This window comes from Crocodylus porosus, unplaced genomic scaffold, assembly GCF_001723895.1.
Source record: "Crocodylus porosus isolate Cpor-Errol unplaced genomic scaffold, CroPor_comp1, whole genome shotgun sequence".
Taxonomy (NCBI): Eukaryota; Metazoa; Chordata; order Crocodylia; family Crocodylidae; genus Crocodylus; species Crocodylus porosus.
In genome coordinates this window covers 6,841,270-6,856,699 of record NW_017728916.1, presented here as the reverse complement: position 1 = coordinate 6,856,699, position 15,430 = coordinate 6,841,270, and the positions used below count along the sequence as shown (strand labels likewise).

At 47.5% G+C, this 15,430-nt stretch overlaps 1 long non-coding RNA gene across 1 annotated transcript in view; it reads right to left on the bottom strand.

Moving 5' to 3' along the window:
- Positions 1 to 226: 226 nt before the first annotated feature.
- LOC109310977 overlaps positions 227 to 15,430 on the bottom strand; it is a 28,363-nt gene continuing 13,159 nt past the window's right edge. Inside the window, exon 2 of the long non-coding RNA XR_002101357.1 lies at positions 227 to 407. This is a non-coding gene — a long non-coding RNA (uncharacterized LOC109310977). The remainder of the gene's footprint in view (positions 408 to 15,430) is intronic.

The following is a 15,430-nucleotide window of genomic DNA, read 5'->3' as shown; positions in this document are numbered from 1 at the left end:
GACAGAGGTGCAAAAGCAGGGGTTCACAGATTTACAGACTGTAAGGGGCTGGAAGGGACCTCACAAGGTCATGGGGTCCAGTCCCCCTGCACTAGGCAGGAAGATGTACACACAGAGTCACATGCATCAGCCAGACACAATCGGGGGTACAATACAGCTGATCAGCTCCATAAAGTGCACAAGACTCAGATGTCAGCTTCTGGCACACATGAAGAACTCATTTTGGTGCTACATATTCATTTATTACAGGGCCATATCGTTATAAACAAAGATGAGCCTAATTTTAGAACATATGGACTCCACCATGTGCTTGTTTCCTTAGGCTGGATGCTTCAATTTGTCTTGGCACTTGCTAGTGTTTCGGGTGTCTCTCAAGATAAAAAGGAGATGTATGGACACATTGTGGGCTAGGACGGAACATAATTCAATAGCAAAAGCTTTACAAAAATCCATCTTTATTATATCCACAACACTGAACACGTTACCTAGTGTCACACCCCGTAATAGAATACTCACTCTTGTCCTAGCAGAGAAACAAACATTTAAAATAGTCTGGAGAACAGTTCTCCATATGCATTTTTACCTTGGGCAAGTCAGCTATATAAAATCTAAAGAGATAAAGATTTTCACATAAAAATTCCAGTCTTATCTATCAAGTCATGGATTTAGGTAGAGTCATTAAATACATCCTCAAGAATTTATAAAGAATACCTTTCTTATTAGAAATTTTTAAGCAATATACTGTCACTCTGATAAAAGTTTCAATCTCTTAATGGCAGATGTAGACCACACCCCACACAACCACATCAAATATCACAAGGTGACCTATCACCTGGACAAGGGAGAAGAGATTGATGTCATATATCTTGACTTCAAAAAAGCCTTCAGTCTGGTATCCCATGATCACCTCTTGGTGAAACTGGCCAATTGTGGCCTTGGGTCCACCATGATCCACTGGACTCCATGGTTAGACCCACAGGGTAGTAATGATGGAAGTCAATCATCATGGTGTGCTGTGACCAGTGGGGTCCCCCCCAAGGCTCCGTCCTTGGACCCATATTGTTTAACATCTTCATTAATGATGTGGACATTGGAGTCAGGAGCGGACCGGCCAAGTTTGCCGATGACACCAAACTTTGGGGCAAAGCATCCACGCCAGAAGATAGGCGGGTGATCCAGGCTGACCTGGACAAGCTCAGCAAATGGGCAGATGAGAACCTGATGGTGTTTAACACCAAAAAATTCAAGGTTCTCCACCTTGGGAAAAAAACCTGCAGCATCCTTATAGGCTCGGCAGTGCTACGTTAGCTAGCACTACGGAAGAGAGAGACTTGGAGGTCATCGTTGACCACAAGATGAACATGAGCCTGCAATGTGGTGCTGCGGCTAGTAAACCAACCAAAACACTGGATTGCATCCATAGATGCTTCTCAAGCAAATCTCAAGATGTCCTTTTCCCCCTGTACTCAGCCTTGGTGAGGCCGCAGCTGGAGTACTACATCCAGTTTTGGGCCCCACAATTCAAAAAGGATGTGGAGAAGCTTGAGAGAGTCCAGAGAAGAGCCACACGCATGATCAGAGATCAGGAAAGCAGACCTTACAACGACAGGCTGAGAGCCATGGGGCTCTTTAGCCTGGAAAAGTGTAGGCTCAGGGGTGATCTGGTGGCCACCTATACGTTTATCAGGGGTGACCACCAGCATCTGGGGGAACGTTTGTTCACCAGAGCACCCCAAGGGATGACGAGGTTGATAAACTACTACAAGACCATTTCAGGCTGGACATAAGGAAGAATTTCTTTACTGTCCGAGCCCCCAAGGTCTGGAACAGCCTGCCAGCAGAGGTGGTTCAAGTACCTACACTAAACACCTTCAAGAGACATTTGGATGCTTATCTTGCTGGGATCCTATGACCCCAGCTGACTTCCTGCCCTTTGGGTGGGGGGCTGGACTCAATGATATTCCAAGGTCCCTTCCAGCCCTAACGTCTATGAAATATGTGTCTTTGTGGTTTCATCACCGCTGAGATCAATTCCAAGGTCTCTCCCTAAGTACACGTCTTCAGGGCATGCTGCATCCACTGAGATGTGAGGAACTAGAATCTGTTTAATACTCAGACTTGAAAGACGCCTCACAATTTTCCTGGGAGAGCCTGCATAAACTGAGGGAAATGCAACAGCCATTTCAGCTGCATGACTGCTTTTTGTAGTTAACAGAACCACCCAAACCCCAAGATACAATTTAATTACCAGCCTGCAGAGTTTCAGTGGGTGGGAAATGTCTCATCCAAAACGGGAATATATTGAATACATGCCCTTGATTTGCTGTTTCTGCTTGTTTCAGGTCTACAACTCACCTCCCAAGAGATACACGGGTGCAAACAGCTAGCAAAGAAGAGATGCCACCTTCAATCCAACATGCTTTCCTTAAGCATCTGCTTATGTGTGGCAGAAGTTGGTAATAAACCCTTTTATTATCAGGACTTTAAAAGCAGCCCAATCACTGGGTCATTGTACAGAATGGGGGGAAGTAAAATCTGTACTGACATTTGTTTTGAATAGAGAGCGCTTGCAGCCCTTATGCTGAGCTAAGATTACAGGATGTGGTTGATTTAAGATATCTGCAAACCATTCAAAATGCTAATGGGTTCAGCCTCCCTATCCATCATGCAATATTCCATAACTATCCATTAACATGAACAAGCAGAAAGATCTGTTGGATTAAATGAAAAGCTTGTGGTAAACTCAGCAGAAAGTGAATCCACAGCTCATTACCTTTTCCCGCGCTGGCATTATTGAAATCAATGGGCAGTAGCACTTCACCAATTCAGAGGGCAGCATCCCAATGTAGTCAGGAAGGTAGAAGCACATACTTGCTCATCTTGTTCAGTGAATTAGCCACTGACCTCTTACATCATACAGTAAATCCACATGGTAGGTTTGCAGCTCTTTTTCATACCCACTTTCACAAGATGTGAAAGCTTTGTTTGCTGTTCTGGGTTGGTTTCTTTCTAGCTTTGGAAATTGGCAATGTGCTTGCCCAGGCTAGGCAGCAGTGCTTATTTATTTTTACTTCTAGGGCTGATTTATTCTGCTGAAGTTAGAACCGCATTGATTTTATCTGTGGCAGTACAGCTGCATCACACCACTATAGGACAGGTCAGGATGTCAGTGGAGAGTGTATGCGACTTGTGCTCCTCAGGGCACAGAATGCATGCCATGCTCTTCGTCAAATCCCATGTAAATATAATGCAATTTACAGCATCATCCAACTGATACTGAAATAAATGGATTACGGAAAACTGAAATTTGGTTAATTCCTTATTAAATCCTACAAAAACAAAGGCAGCTAAGTCCCTGGTGCTCCTGTTTCATGAAGTCAGCACTTCTGATCCTCTCAATTTCATTGCAAAGTTAGCCAAGAGTGGTAACTTGACCCAAGTTTTCTTTCCACAACTCCCTTCTTGTTAGCAGAGGTCTAGAAGCAGCCTCTAGTCCTACTTGTCCTCCCATGGATTTTTGAGTTAGATCATTTATTCTGATCTCCACAATGTCACAGGTCTAGATTTTCATTTAAGAGTATAATTGCAACTTGCCCTTTTATCATTTGCCCATTACGCTTTTATTATTCACATAACAGTTTGCCTTTATACAGCACCTTAAAGGATCCCAATGCAAAACATATGCTATACATGAAGAATAGATCACAAAATCAAAATGAAACTGCTCTCTAACAGCAGAGGGCAACAACACACAACAGCTTTACAGAAAGCAATGGAAAATTGGGAATGTCTCATCCAACCAAGACCGCCAGCAAAACAGTATCAATTACTCTGGGGCCAATATCTCTGTGCTTATGGAAAGTGCCACAACCACATCTTTTCCAAAATGTTGACACCTCCTGTAGTAAAAATACCATATAGCACCAGGCTAATGCATTAACTTGAGAAGAAAGCTGCCACCTGCTGCTGTTCTGCAACAGATGCGTCTGTCACGCTGCTGTATTCAAGAACAAACCTAGCCCAAAGCTGCTTCACCAGAGAGGACGGAGGAGATAACAGCACCAGGAGCCATAGTTTTAATCCACAGCTGATTAAAAATGAATCAAACAAACCACTATACCGGTTGGAAGCTTCTCAGCTACGTATCCAACATTAAGAATTCATGGGCTGAGCCCTGTAAGGAGACAAGGGAAAGAGATTTGGCCTCCTGTATGTTCATTTTGTTCAGCCTACATCTGAGTGCTATTTATTTTTCTTCAAGCACAAAATGTTTGTAAAAAAATAAAGATAAGAACACAAAACAGCAAATATGCAGAGTGTTCAGCCAGACCCAAGAACGGCGAGCACTCCATCAAACAAGGACAAGACACTTGCTTCCTCTGGAGGGTTTTCGGACAACCACAAGGTTTTTTGTCGCCATCTAGATGCAATGCAGCATGTTCATAGCAACATGGCAGCTTCTAGGATGCTGCTCTCCGCTGCGATGCTTGAAGGCTGCACAAGGACACAGGCAGGCAGTGACTGGCGCCCTCATAACTCCTCCAGACTGCCAGCTCTTTGGGGCAGTCATTGACTATGTTGAGCACAAACAAGGCTCCTTGGCCTGTAAATTGTGGGGTCCCCACCATGGACCTACACCATGATGTCGATCCATGGATAAATCCACAGTGCCACTCCCTCCCATGAGTCCAGCTTGACACTAGAGCCTCTGCTGACCTGCAAGACCTGGAGCCAACCTCAGCCTTGCTTGCCTCCTCACTCATCCTCCCTGTAGCATGCTTGGAGCTTGCCCAGGCATGCAGATGCAAGCAAAGGGAAACAACCAGCAGCAATCCCATAAGTGACTGACTTCTGGCCCTTCTGCATATCATTTCCCATTTGCGCTGCCAACAGCTAGAGCCAAGCACACATGGAAGGGCAAAGGAGTCCACAGGTCCACTCCTAGAAGGGCTTTATACAAGCAGCAAGAAACATGATATACACTGTATATCATGTCAAGGTAACATACAGATAGGGACAAGCAGGTTGCATGGCTCGGGCTGGCCTAAGGGGTTGACCCTAAGTACCACTGTATGCATACCTCATACAGTGGCTCAATTTTAGGAAGCAAGCTCTATTATATAAGAAATGTCATGTGAGAACCTTAGTGGAGCTGCAGTCACGGCCCCAGAAGGTTCAAACAGATGAACCATTCCCATACAAATAAAAGTGGTCCTCTACATTTCACTTAAGTCAGAGTTAGATATTGAGAAAGCTGGGGGCAGAAGTTGCTACTTGAGCAGCCAGGATGAAGGAGACAACAGGAGCAGAAAGCTTCGCACTTCAAACACTACAGCTTTGTACTCACTCTCTGAGGGCACTAGATGGGGTCACATTTGGAGACAGCATTTATTTCAGTAGTTATTTTAGTCACTCCAATCTCTGCTTCAGACATCAGATAGCAGGTCCTTCCTATGGCAACATATCTCACAGATGCTGGAGGGTAAAGGCAGAGTTTTTGTAGGCATAATGAAGAGTGTAAACAGTATACCCATATTCAATCACACCTTGATAAAGCCATCCCAACTGTCTTCCCAACAGTAATGATAGCTATCTGTCTAGTCATTAGCAGACTTTACTACTAATAAAAAAGCAAGATCAAGACAAAGAGTCCACAAAATAGTTCAGTCAACTGTTCTACCAAGCTTAACTTCACTGATTCCAACAAATCCTAATGATTTCAGCTGAGCCATTTTTAACTGAAAGCATGATCCTATTCTTTTACAGCTTAGTCTGTGAGCTTAGCTAACAAAAAGAAAGATAAACCGAAACGGCCATGTGTAATAGGCAGATAATTTTTCATTAATAATAATTCCAGCAGAGTTTTGACCTGGATATACAGTCCTTTGCTGTCACATGCAAAAACCAAAAGACAACTTAACTCTGCATCTGACCGGGAATATCAAAGTTAAAGTGGAAAGTACTATTGAGAACTATGAATTGCTCAGAACATCTTATTGAATGCCCATCGACCCATGAATGCACAAGCATGAAAAACATTAAAAAACTATTTAAAAGTAGTGAAAGCCGCCATACAACCTGAAAGATCAATACATGAGAATGGGGAAAAAAAGGAAACTTAATGGCAAGGAATATAAGTTAAGGAAAAGTGTAAGTACCTGATAACGGAAACAAAACCGATCAGTGAAATATCAACAACCTATACAGTTAAAGACAAGAAGTGGGCTTTCTTAAACACATTAGGAACAAAGGGAACCATGGGTCAGGCAGATGCCTTACTAGATGCAGATGGCAAAATCATAAATAGTGATACAGAATAGGCAGAAATGTTCAGCAGATATTTCTGTTCTGTTTGGAAGACGCAGGAGGATGTATGTCTCCATCCCATCTGATGATGTAAATGGAAGAGTTTGCCATCTGTAACTGAGGAGGCTGTGAGGCAGAACCTACTAAAATTAAACTTTTTCAAGTCAACAGACCTAGATAAGTTACACCAAAGCTTCTTAAAAGGAGGTTGGAGCTTGACAAATTCAACCATGAAATAAGATACGGCTTCCTATCAGCGCAGGGGAGGCAAGTGAGTGCTGGAATGGCTTACCAGGGGAGACGGAGGGCTCGCCATCGGTTGGGGACTTAAAGGTGAAGTTAGATATCTTTCTAGAAGCCACACTTTAGTCTAGGCCCTGGAAGGGATGGCACAGCATACATGTCCAGCAGCTCCGGCTAGAGAACATGACGTTCCCTCCTGCTCTCACAAGTCTATAGCCACGAATCTAAAAGACAGTGGGTAGAGACTTAAGGGGAAAATGCCAGTGTGATCTCCCACAAGTCCTTTGGTCAGTGCACAAGTTCCTGCGTGGGAGCTATGGTTTGATGAAGGTAAGAAATCTGATATACAACGAACACGCATGCTTTTTTAGTCTGACTTGTACCGGCCACTACCTTTGACAGCATTTACAGGACGAACCTGTAGGGCACACACATTAGTATATCAAAGGAGATTTAGTGGGCTTTACATTGCCTGAAAGAGGATAATCAGGGCTGAGAGAAAAATAATCTTTTACATGATAGTGCTTGATCCCAGAGGTTTCTGGAGCACTTGGCTTACAATACCCATGAATCACAGTAGGAGTGCCATCACCTCTGGGGCAGAGCATGGCTCCTACTGAGCAATATTTTAGGAGTAGCCTACCTGTACTCCTGGAGGGGGCTGAACCAGATGACCTCAAAGTCCCTTCCACCCCTAGGAGTCTATGATTCTTTAAACACAGGGGTAGTATGAGATGCACTTCCTCCAAACCTGTACGTATTTCCTCTCCCCCTTCCTGCCACGTTGCGACTTTCCAGCCATCAGCACTGCCCTGGGCAGCTACCTGAACTGCCGCCTGCTTCTAGAGAGATTACAAGGAGCAGTACTGTATAGACCAAAGCAGACAGCACAAAAGGCCTGGAGCAGCCACTCGAGTACTGCAACATGACACACAGGCTCTCATCCAAGATACAGAGTCACCAAACCTGGCAACACCTAGGAGAGCTGAAAGGCAGTGCGAGATACTTCGGCCCAGGGGTTGGGGAGTCACCAGTTAGAAACAGGCAGTGAAGAAAGATACAGGTGTGGCACCTGATCGTGGGATGAGTGAGCCACCTGAGTGACAGAGCCATAGGAGAGGCAAAGGTGATCCTTGGGTGCATCAGGCAAGGTATTTCCAGGAGAGATAGGGAAGTATAAATGCTATGGTACAAGGTCCAGGGGAGGCCTCATCTGCAATGCTACATACAACTCCAGCTGCCTATACTCCAGAAACAGGAACCAAGCCAGGAAGAAGTACTGAGAAGGGTTAATGAGGATACTCACAAGAGCCAGGAGCGTATCTTAGCAGAGATAACAGAGATGGCAAATGGAAGGTGAGAGGGGACATGACTGGCTGCTATGAATACATCAGGGCAAACACCAAAAATAACTTCTTAAACTAAAGGAAAATATGGGCACAAAAACCAAAAACAAACAAAAAACCCAGGAATAAGTAAAGCATGAGCAAAAGGCTGGAAACTCGAAGCAGATCCCTCACCACCACAGCCGTGGGCTCCAGAACAGCTGCCCTGAGGGGAGGGCAGGCAAGACCCCTTCCTGGTTGAAGAAAGGAGCTTGGACAGATTAGGAAGAGGTCCAACAACGTGGCAGGCTCCAGCTGCTGACCATGGGACCTACTGACCCAGACAGGCCCTTCTCGCCCTGCGTCTGGAGCCCTTGAGCTACGTCCAAAGTATGAACAACTGGTTGGACTGATGAGTTCCTACCTGTGCTCTCTGCGACTGACTGCAGCCCCCTCGTGGCCGTCAGCGCCACTCCACAGCAGCTGCCAGCGTGCTCTCAAAGCTATTCATTTGCATCAGTATACCTGTTTGCCAAGACCATGCAAGCCTGCATTTGGGGGGGGGGGGGTTCTAAATCCAAAAGTCCTTGAAAAGCATGCATATGACACCCACAGACATACAGTTGCTATTCAAGAGGAATGCAAAGCCAGGGATGACTTCAGAAAGACTTTGAAAAGCTGAAGTGAAGTATGCTGCACTCCAGAAGGAAGCAAGAGGAACTATAAACATAATTATAGACTCCATCAAAAAGGCAGTGAGATGAAGGGGTCAATTTTAGCTTAATCGCGTTTCAGCAACAGTTTCCCCTATGCTTGACCTCACAGGCAATTTCTCATGCTCACCGCATTTGTGGACAGTGTTTAGAGCAGCCGTGCTTCATTCTGCTAAAAGGGTTGTAATTGTAGTGCTCATTAACTGCTAGCTGATTACTTGACTTAAGTTGCATAGCTTCCTAAGTGGAAATGATGAGCTAGTAAGACAAGAGGCTAATGTCACGCAAGAACATGGGAAGTTTCAAACACAGACAGACGTTTCCTCTGTAACACAGCGTGATTAGAGTTGTGGGCTGTTGCTTTACCTGCCTATCTGATTGCTACTTTTTCCAGAGGAGCCTTGACACAAACACAAATCTTTCTTGGCTGAAAATTGTGTTTCAGTTACTTCCAGGTGCCTGCCGCTCAGCCTGGAAGCCCCCTCCCCTCCCACCAGCATGCTGAATCCCGAGGCAAGGTAATTTGAGCAGCACTTGTACCACATCCCAACAGCTAAGGAGCTGCTGTGCTATGAGGTCACCCAGAAGCAACAGTCAAAGCTTTAAGCTGATCCTGGATGGGAAATTCTCCATCCCCCTGAAGCACCACTTACCACACCGGCGGGGAGGGGAGGGTCTCTTGAACATGGTTTTTCAAGCTGCCTGGAGCGCCTGGCCCTGGACGCCCTGTCGTTCCAAGCTTCCCTCCCAGGCGCTGAAGGGGAGGGATGAGGGACTTACACCCCCAGACAAGTAGCCTGGCCTGAACTTCAAGCGCCTCTGGATCAGGATTTGGGACTTCCCAGGTCAGGATAGGAGGTGGTGTTGAATTATAGCCCAGGCAAGAGCCCAGGTGAAGGCTGCAGTGAAAACCTGCCCTTAGAGGCTGGTCTGGTGCCACGGACACAGCAGCCCCACAGCACGACAGGGCTAATGCAGCCACGGCGGTTTTCCTCCCTCGGTTCCACTTCTCCCCTGGCTTCCACGCGCTGTTCCCCTCTGCTCTTTCCCGCACCCCCTGCCAGAACCAGATGTCAGCACACGTCTTGGGGGAAGCCTCCCAAACACGTGAAAAGGTATGGGAAAAGGAGCCTGCTCATCTACTAAGGAGCCTCCACGACCTGTCAGAGATGGGGCGAGCGACAAAGCAGAGCACTGGAACCGAGTCTGAACTTCTTCAGAGCCCTTCAGGGGTGGGACCCATGTGCAGCCCCTTGCAGGGGTGTGCCCAGGCTGTCATGTTCGGATTCAGAGCACCTGGAGCTTTCCCAAGCCTTGATGTGCTGAGAAGGGCCAGGGCCCCTGGCCTAAGCCTCTCTACCATGAGGCCCATTTTATGTTCTCAGCCACCGTGTGTAACTCCACTGATGTCCAGGAATCTCTCAGCAGCCTGCGCAATGCTGCCTTTCCCCTGCCAACTCGCCCACTAGTGGGAAGCTGTTAAGAGAGTTGATTGTGCAGACTGTCCATCTCCGTTTCCCTGCAAACAGGGGCCCGATTCGCATCTCACACCGATTTTGCACAGGGACGACTACGCCGATTTACACTGGTAGACATCAGAGGACTGTGAGCTCAGCTGTGTACAAGAGCCCGCTCAGTTACACACTCACCTGTGCACTCATCTTTGAAACTTCAGCATACGTACAATATGAAGAGAGGCAGGCTCTGTGGCATCGAGGTGCATCTGTGTTCAGGCTCACACGACCAGAATGGAGAAAAGGAGCTGTCCTGCTGGGCTGACTCAAATCACACCCAGCACCAGTCAAGAGCATTCTCTAGGCCCATTGTTTTGTCTGGACTCACCTTTGCAAGTGAAGAAAACTGGAGCCCTTTCTTTTTGGTGGAGGAAACGGAGGCAGGGAAAAGCCACTGAATATGCCAAAATATCTGCAGGACTCTTGAGAATAAGTGGGCCATGAAGCGGGTGGCCATTAGCATCCCATACATGTGCTGTGTTAGAAGTCTAAGTGCTGGCCAGCTGGAAGTTCAAAATATTAGTGTTTGTGTGTAACTAAATGCTCCCACTCACTTGCACAGCACGGGTTGTTTAAAGCTCCTAAAATGTCGCCTCTCAGGCATACAGTACAGCTCTTATTAAAATGTTTTCTTAACTTACATTAGAGCATCCAGTTCCCCCATTAATGCTACCTCATCTGTCAAGCTCTTGGTGCCAATAATAAGACTTCCTTGTCTGACAGGTTTTTAGCTTTTTGTATTTCATTTAAATAACTGGCAACATGCCAAAGAACCTATGAATTTCTACCTACCGCACTGTTCGCCAGCTGCAGTGTTGTTGTGTAGGTCTTATCCCCTTCTTTTTGACTAATTGTGTCTACTAGACATCCACAAAGTTATTTTGCACAACAGCTGGAGAATTATAAATATTAAGCTCCCACCGCTGATTACTAATTATTTTCTGCTATTCTTGGTAACAAAGCAAGAGCTGTTAGAATGCAAAAATATACTGTACATCTCAAATAGAAACAGCAGTTGTGCAAATCCAATATGAACACATTTTTATTGGAAAAATGCTAGTCACCCGTTAAGAAGAAAACTGGATTTAAAAATTGAGAGCTGTGTTCAGTCATTGCATTGTGTACATCTCTTACTCCTTGACCAGAGAGAGTCTGTACAGTGGGTGAATGTTTTCCTTTAATGGACCCCCACCCCCCCTTTGCAGTTCTGCTGTTGCCTCTTTATCAGCAGAAATGTGAATGACATGGACAAGAGTCAAGCAGTAGAGGGACTGAGAAGGGCAATCTATCAACCACCAGCCGATATGGCAGCAGTGAAGCCGACCAAACTGTGGGTGCAAAGAGAAAGCACAAAAGCAACGAATTCTTGCTGCACCTTGTCCCAGCCAGAAAAATACCTCCCTGATGCACCTTAAAAGGTGCCAGGCGGCTGCCCAGGGCTGCAACAGCAGTGGAAATGCCAGTAGAGGGAAGGCGCAGCTGCTGCACCCTGCAGACAAGGAGCCTCACACCCTACAGAGTCATTTGTGCCAGAGCAGAGGGGCGTGCAAGGGATTACAATCTATGGGGCTGTTTAGATAGGATTTCACACACCCCTTTCACTGGCATGAGCAGGAATACAATGTGCACGGAGAATTGAGGCACAAGACATCTATGGTGGGCCACCATACAGGACAGGGGAATCATACAATGGGCAACAAGTACATGGCCACCAAGTGCACGTAGCAAGGGTACACTGGGCCACATCCTGGTACAGGAAGAAGGTGTGGCAGCAGGCATGCCCTTTCTTTCCCTATGCTGGGAAGCACCTGGGCTTTGCTGCCCTTCCCCAAGTGAAGAAGCAAGGCCAGAGGGGAAATTCCACAGGTGGTCCTTTGTCGCGATGCCTAGAGTCCTGGATTGCCCTAACCTGGCCCCAACTATCTGGCTTTTCTGAACCCAGCTCTGCAGGTACTGCAGCAATCAGTAGTGTAACTAGGATGTGGAGGCAGGGGGAAGCCAACAACCAGGGTAGCAGGCCCAGGCACCAACTTGGGGAGGGAACTCCCCCGTTCACACGCTGCTCAGAGAACACAATCCCAGCCGTGGATACCCAAGAGACATGAGTAGTCTGGAGGGTGCTAACGGGGTCCTGGAGCCTCTGAAGGGACCTGGCTCCTTGCATGAATGCACACTGCTTGGATATTAGCAAAAACCTTCTCTACCAGCACATATCCTGTCTGGGACCTCTGCCTTCACCAGCACAGTCATGCTACTTTAATTCACTGGGGCCACGCTGCTCTCAGGACTGACCTGAACTAAACATTTAGGGAAAGCTGGGACCAGCATATTACCAATACAGCTGCACCCCAGGGAGCTAAGGGCGAGGCAGAGCAAAGCCATGTTGGCCCCATGGCCCGCAGGCCTGTTCCCAGCCTTGGAGACGCTGCCGTGGTTCTTTCTATTTGAACCTGTCTGAGGGCGCCAGCTGCGGCACTCGTAGGGAGAGCCCACGAGGGTTTGGAGCGTACGGCACATGGAGGGCAGCCCAGTTCTGCATTTCTACCACCCTACAAATCTTCTGATACGGCTGTGTCAGAACGAGCATATTGGCTCCAAAGTGATTCACCAGCCAACTTTGGCTGTGTGCAACGAGACAGCAAGGAGGAAAACAGGTGGCTCAGAGTAGCTGCATTACAGGCTCTTATCTGTGCTGCTGTTCCAAAAACGCTGGGGCTTGGAGAGATGTTACAATCTCCTACTGTAAAGGAGTTAGCTCGAGTCCCACCCTGGCCAGCTGCTGGTGACAATAATCTTTTACAGCCTCTTTTACTTGTAACAGTAACTGAAGTATTTGGGAAGTGCATTAAATCTTTGTGATTTCCTCCAGCTGCTCATGTAAGAATCCACTTCATCTCTGAATGTAAGAGCACTTCAGAGGGCAAATTTCCACAAAGGGTTCCCCGAGGACACTTGCATCTGCACACCATCTATGCCAACACATGGCCATAGGAATGTGGGACTGCAAAGGGACCTCCTGTAGGCACTTGCAGAACAAAATCCCTTTCCTAAACTGACTGAGCTCCAGCCTAGAAATAGCTGGTTCCTTGCCCTGACCTCACCTGGGAGCCTGTTCTGAAACCATACTGCTCTGCAGATAGAAGCCTTCTCATTTCCAGCCTAAATTTATTCATAACCAGTTCGTAGTCTTCTGTTCTTCTGCCAGGTTTGTCCTTTCATGTAACAAGCTTCCCTCTCTCCTTGGCATTTACCCTCTGGTATACTTCTAGACGGACATTATTTCCCTTCTCATCCTTCCTCCAGCACCTGATGTCTCCTCCTGGATGGCAGACTCCCCATCCCACTGACCATGCTAGTAACCCCTCTCTCCAAGTTTTCCACAGCTATACATGAGACTTCTGATGAGCTCTGCAATGTCCTGTATGTGGCATTACTACTTATTTATCTTTACTGAAAATACCTCAACTGCTCTGGTCCTAGGAGCATGTGTCATGCTTGCATGACATTGGTGGCATATCATCATCCTGGGATAAACTGGTAGCCCCCAGCCTCTCCTGTCTTCTGTTGTTTCCAACTGTGGAGCTCCCTCTTCATAACAGAAATCTATGTCCTTACTCTCCAAGAGCACGACTGTTCACTTTGGACTAGTAACTTCCACCCCAGTTCTATTACTCCGTTCTTCAAGGTATCCAATTTCTTCCTCTGGGATATCCTAATCCTTATCCTCTATGTTGACACTGCCTTCCAATTTTGTACAAACAGAAAATGTGATTAACCCTCTCCTACTTTGTGTGCCAAGGTCAATAATAAGAGTATTAAACAAGACTGATCCCACAATCAGCCCCGGAGAAACTCCACTAGTGACCCCCCTCCCACTCAATACGCCTGCTTCCCATAGGACCCATTGCCATCTCCCCCTTAGCTAGTTCCTTCTCCCTACTGCAATTCAGCTCATTGCCACCCTCTCCAAAACTGGGCTAGAGTTTCTTGACTCCACAGAAGGGGAGGAGCTGGAACGGGAATTTTCGGGCCAGCTTGCAGAGGCACTTCAGGCAAGGGATGTAGTTGTCATGGGTGATTTAAATTACCCAGACATCTCCTAGGAGGAACAGTCAGCCAGGCTGGACCATTCCAGGAGGTTCCTGGCTGAGATACAGGACCCCCACTTAATTCAGGAGGTGCACAGCCTCACCAGAGGAAATGCCCTGTTGGACCAGGGCGTCGCCTGTGGCCAGGACTAGGTCGGGGCCTCCAGGTCCTCGACCCCCTGGGCGATAGCGATCATCGCTTGCTGGCATTCACCATCCAGGGCAGGGTGTCGAGGGCCGGCAGCAAGGCGGCAGCCCTAGACTTTAGAAGGGCCAACTTCAACGAGTTGAGATTAGTGGGAGAGGCGCTGGGGCTCCCGAGAGCAGGGGAGCTCAGTGCCCAAGATAAGCAGTCGTTCCTTTAGGACACGATACTCAGGGCCCAAGGGGTGACCTTCCCAACAAGAAGCAAGGGGGGCAGGAGTGCTGGAAAGCCCCCATGGCTCACCAAGGGTGTCCGGGAATGCCTGATTGCCAAAAAGGCGGCATAGCACCCCCCTTCCACTGGTTGCATCTCCAAAGAGGAGTATACCTCCTCTGCTCGGGCCTGTAGGGGAGCTGTCAGGAAAGCTAAGGCGGACATAGAGCTAGGACTTGTGTCCAAAATCAAAGATAGTAAAAAGTCCTTTTTCAAATATATAGGGAGGATGAAGAAAGCACTGGGAAATGTGGGGCCCCTACAAGATCCTCTGGGCAATCTGGTGGTTGCGCCAGAGGAGAAAGCAGACCTCTTTAACCAATTCTTCACCTCCATTTTCTTGGGCAGGGACCGGGGCTTCCCCACCATGATGCAAGACGGACTTGAGGGGAACGCCTCCAGACCTGAGGTTGGGGAGGACCAGGTTAGAGAGTTTCTGGAGGGGCTGGACGTGTTCAAATCAGCGGGTCCAGATGCTCTCCACCCCAGGGTATTGAGGGAGCTAGCAGGGGTTATTGCAGGGCCCTTGGCACGGCTTTACGAGCGCTCGTGGTGCTCGGGCCAGGTGCCAGAGGGCTGGAAGAGGGCCAACGTGGTCCCCATCTTTAAAAAAGGGAGGAAGGAGGACCCGGGCAACTATAGGCTTGTCAGTCTTACCTCAATCCTAGGGAAACTCTTTGAGAAGATCATCAAGGAGCACATCTGCGATGGGCCGGCTTCAGGGATGATGCTCAAGGGCAACCAGCACAGTTTCGTTAGGGGCAGGTCATGTCAGACCAACCTGATCGCCTTTTATGATCAGGTCACAAAGGCAATGGATGCA